Source organism: Echinops telfairi, unplaced genomic scaffold, assembly GCF_000313985.2.
Source record: "Echinops telfairi isolate 266 unplaced genomic scaffold, ASM31398v2 ScPeMD7_7468;HRSCAF=8506_0, whole genome shotgun sequence".
Classification (NCBI taxonomy): domain Eukaryota; kingdom Metazoa; phylum Chordata; class Mammalia; order Afrosoricida; family Tenrecidae; genus Echinops; species Echinops telfairi.
The window spans coordinates 3409837-3415067 of record NW_022111369.1 but is presented as its reverse complement, the minus strand read 5'-3'; the positions used below and the strand labels follow the sequence as shown (position 1 = coordinate 3415067).

At 44.4% G+C, this 5231-nt stretch overlaps 1 pseudogene; it reads left to right on the top strand.

The window, feature by feature from the left end:
* Positions 1-717: 717 nt before the first annotated feature.
* On the top strand, positions 718-1988 carry LOC101647525 (annotated as a pseudogene).
* Positions 1989-5231: the final 3243 nt, after the last annotated feature.

The window sequence follows — 5231 nt, the reverse complement described above, 5'->3', positions numbered from 1 at the left end:
GCAACCATCACAAAGCAAGAGACTCACGAGCTAGAAAGGTGAGGCTCACCACCCATTTATCCCTCCGCCTTTCAATTAGCCCCACATGTGATTATTGGCCAGGCTGGCACAATTAACTAACTCACTGGGTGAGGAAGCCAGAGGCTACTGCCACTTCTTTTCCATGACATCTCTGGTATCGTAGCTACAAACTCCTAGGTGGAAGAGGTTTACCCCAGGAATATTGGGGTCCAAAGGATATGCTCCGATCTTTTCTTTCTTGATGGTAGTGAGAGTCCCTGTTCCTACCTCTGAGCTGGCTCATCCCTACCTAGTAGGATGGCAACAATAACCAATCCCCACATTAAAAGTCTCATACATACTATTTGCACAGCCTCACCTAATCATTTGGTGGGAGTTACTAAAACTGTGGCTAGAAGAGCCAGAGCAAGTAACTGAATGGCACCACTAAAACTGTGGCTAGAAGAGCCAGAGCAAGTAACTGAAAGTATTTTTATTTCTTTTTATTTTTTTGCAATGTTGATTTTTAAGAGAGTTTCTAAATGCTCCAATGTTGCTGTTAATCTAAAATGTTAACTATTGAATTTAACAGACAATTCAGAAGTTTTGAAAGGTTCATAAAGGGTGGTGAAGGGAAGATGCTCCAAACTGGGAAGGAGGAACATAGAAGTAGACTCTGAAAGAAAGTCTTGATAACTTAAGAGGAATGCATTAGCCATGGAGGTGACAATGGGGATTTGATATGAAATAATAGAGATACTCAGGGACATGTGGACCCTGCACAGTGATTGGGACGTACAGAAATGTAGGGTCTGTGCCTGGTAAGCAGTCATGGTATGCCAGAGCTATTCAGGCAGACCATGAACTGCTTTCCTAAAGGAAGGGTTTATATATTTCCTGTACAGAGGAAACGAGGCTCTCTGCTCCTCCTTGCGACAGGTAGTTGCAATTTCGTGTGCAGAACCAGCTGCATCCCTGACGTCCAATGGCAGAGGCTGGAGTAATGGATTAGGCCACATTGGTGCCTTGTCACTAGGGCTGCTTTCAGGTGGACGTTGTTGAAATCAATAACCCCATCATCAACCTGAACTACATGGTCTACGTGCTCCAGTATGATTCCATCTAGAGCAAGTTCACTGGCACTGTCAAGGCTGAGAATGGGAGGCTTATCATCAATGGGAAGTCAATCTCCATCTTCCAGGAGTGAGATCCCACTAACATCTTGCTAACAAGTGGGATGAAACTGGTGCTGAGTATGTTGTAGTGTCCACTGGTGTCTCCCCAACCATAGAGAAGGCTGGGACTCACTTGACGGGTGCTGTCAAAGGTGATCATCTTTGCCCCTTCTGCCGATGCCCCCATGTTTGTGATGGATGTGAACTATGAGAAGTATGACAACTCTCTCAAGATTGTCAGCAATGCCTTCTGCACCACCAATGCTTGGCCCTGTGGCCAAGGTCATCCATGGTACTGTTGGCATCATGGAAGGACTCATGACCAGCGTCTATGCCATCACTGCCACTCAGAAGACTGTGGATGGCCCCTCTGGGAAACTCTGGCACGATGCCTGTGGGGTTGCCCCGAACATCATCCCTGAATCTACTGGTGCTGCCAAAGATGTGGGTAAGGTTATCCCAGAGCTGAATGGGAAAATCACTGTCTTGGCCTTCCATATCCCCTACCCCCCAATGTACCAGTCATGGAGCTCACCTGCTGCCTAGAGCAAGCTGCCAATTATGATGACATCAAGAAGGTGGTGGAGCAGGCACTGGGTGACCCCCTAAAGGACATCCTGGGCTACAAGTTGTCTTGTAGTCTGAGGACCAAGTTGTCTTCTCAAACTACAGCAGTAATACCAACTCTTCCCCTTTGAGTCGAGGGCTGGCATTGCTCTTAATGAACACTTTGTCAAGCTCATTTCCTGGTACGGCCATGCATTTCGCAACCGAGTGGTGGACCTGATGGTCTACGTAGCCTCCAAGAAATAAGAACCCCCTGGGCCACCAGCCCCAGCAACAGCACTGGAGGAAGAGCCGGGCCCTCGGCTGCCCTTGTCTTGCAGCTGATTTCAGAGGCATGAGTTGGTGTTTCTAACTTTCTTTCTCCACTGTGCGTTCCCTGTTCCCGGTACTGGAGTCAAAATCCAGAAGTTTATGGTTCGTTCTTGAGGCTCTAAGCCCTGAGTAGAGTTGATGTATTTGGTGGTAGCGTTTTCCTTTAACTTTTACCACCAAACAAGATTCGGAAGGGCCACAGGGGATTTCTTTCTTCCAGACACACACTCTCCCCTCCCCCATTGTATTCAGGATAAACTGAAACATGCTGGGTTATTCATCCACCTCGGGGCATGAACAATGCTCAGATGGCTATGTCAGAGTTTCAGCTTCCAGTTCTCTCAAGCCATTCTTCCCTTGAGTGTTAAACCCTATACGGCATCGGAACCCAACGTTGCGTCATCGATGGAAAGCAGTTTCTTTAGAATGAGCAGGGTAGTCTGAGCAGTGTCCCTCCTACATCTTCCTTTGGGTTCCTGGACCTAGGGCATCTGTCTAATAATTTAGAGTATATTATAATAATGAGAGTCATCTAATAATTTAGAGTATATTCCATTTTGATCTAGAGTTCTTAGGATGTTGTCACCCAGCGGGCCCCATGTCTAACGATCTGTGAGGACTGCACTGTTCCGTGGTCGCACCACAGTCCTCAGAGTGACGGCGTCGCTCTTCAGCACTGTAGAGAGGCCTTTTGCAGCAGACTTCCCGAATTCAACACACCGTTGGTTTTCTGACTGCTGCTTCCATGCATGTTCGTTGTGGCTCTAAGTAAAACGTGATCTTTGACAACTTCAGTCTTTTCTCTGTTGATCTACGGGTCTCATGGGGAGAATATTTATTTTCTTTATGTTAAGGTTTACATAGCGAAGGGGTCGCTAAGCAGATCACATCTAGTGAATCCTTCTGAAATTCTTTTCTCAAACTAGCTCCATTTCTTCCCCTACATTCGATTAAAAGATTTCGCCATCTTGATGCCATTTAGTACTGGTTTGTGGGTTGTCATTACTTGAACGCTGTCTCGTGGCAGCCTTATGCAGAACAGAAATGGATTATGACCTCACTCGGTGCCACCTTTAGGATCGCGCGTATGCTCGAGTTCATTGTCGCAGCTATTGTGTTAACCCCTCTAGTGGAGGGCTTCCTTCGTTTGTCCTGAGCTTTTACTTTACAAAGTCCTTTTCTAGTGACTTGAATTTTCTGCCCAAAGTAAGTGAGCCTAAGTTTCCTCAACCTGGTTCTATTTCTCCTGAGACTGATTTGTTTGTTTTTATGACAGTCCAAAGTATAATCGATACTCCTTGCCATACAGTCATTTAAGTGCATGAATTCTTCCCCGGCCTTCCTTTTCACTGCTCAACGTTGTATGTAAATAAGGCGATTAAAAATACTGTGACTTTGATCAGGTGCACCTTAGTCATCACAGCGACAGCTTTGCTTTTTCACATTGCGAAGAGGCATTTTGCAGAAGCGCCAGACAGGGCAGTGCATCCTTTGGTTTCTTGAATCTTTCTGTGGGTGTTGATTTGTGATCCATACAGAATAAAATCGTTGACAACTTCAATTTCTTCTTTATTTATCATGATTCTGTGTTTTGGTCCCTGATGGGATGAGGATTTTTATTTTCTTTACTTTCAGGTATAGTCTTTTACCTTCAATATAGTAAGAGCTTCAGCCATGGAAGTAGCAGTCAAGAAATCAAATAAATCACACTGGGCAAATACGCAGCAGAAGACCTGTAATCCATTAAAAAAACAAAGATGTCCCTTTGAGCACTAAGTTGTCCCTGACCCAAGCCATGGTATTATCAATCGCCCCATATTCATGTGAAAGTTGGACAACAAATATGGGAGACTGGAGGAGAATTCATGCATCTGGATTATAGCACAGTAAAGAATACTGACTACACCATGGTCTGCCAGGAGAATGAGCAAGTCTGTCCTGAAAGAAGTACAGCCAGAAGATGAAGATGGTGAAACTCTGTCTCGTGTACTTTGGACATGAGACCAGAAGGGAACCAACACAATAGCGCCAAGCAACAATTCCATCCAGATACAAGAGTGGGAAATAACTTAGAAAACAGAGATGATAATTAAATGTCATGATGTCCTTAAGAAGAATGAATTTTCATGATGTTACCTACTGGTCCAATCATGAAGATTTGGGCTCTCTTTACATTAAGTTGTAATCCATATTGCAGACTGCAATTCTTTTTTTAAATTGTTTTATTAGGGGCTCATACAACTCCTATCACAAACCATACACACATCAATTGTGTGAAGCACATTTGTACATTCATTGCCCTCAACATTCTCAAAACATTTCCTCTCCAATTAAGCCCCCGGCATTAGATCCTCATTTTCCCCTCCCTCCCCGCTCCCCCCTCCCTCATGAGCCCTTGATAATTTATAAATTATTATTTTGTCATATCTTGCCCTGTCCGATGTCTCCCTCCACCCACTTTTCTGTTGTCCATCCCCCAGGGAGGAGTCACATATAGCTCCTTATAATCGGTTCCCTCTTTCCTACCCACTCTCCCTCTACCCTCCCAGTATCGCCACTCACACCACTGGTCCTGAAGGGATCATCTGACCTGGATACCTTGTGCTTCCACTTCCCAGCAGACTGCAATTGTTAATAGTCATCAGCAGATGCTTCAAATTCTCACTTTCAGTAAGCCAGGCAGTGCCATTGGCATACTGCAGATTGTTAATAAAGCTTCCCTCCAATCCTGATGCAGCACCCTTCTTCATATAAGTCAGCTTCTCTGATGATTTGCTCAGCATATGGATTAAATAAGTATGGTGGGAGGATACAACCCCGATGTACACCTTTCCTGATTTTAAATCATGCATTATTCCCTTGTTCTGTTCACACCACTGCCTCTGGATCCATCCACAGGTTCTACACAAGCAGAATGAAATGTTCTGGAATTCCCATTCTTTTTGAGGCTCTCCATAGTTTGTAATAGTCCACATAGTCAAATGCCTTTGCATAGCCAATAAATCATAAGTAAACATCTTTCTGTTAATCTCTGATTTCTGCCAACATCCATTGGACACCAACAACGATAACCATTTTTCCATGTCCTCTTCTGAAAGCAGTTTGAAATTTTGGCAAAACCTTGTCAATGTACTGCTGAAATCAGTTTTAAATTCTCTTCAGCAAAAATTTACTTGC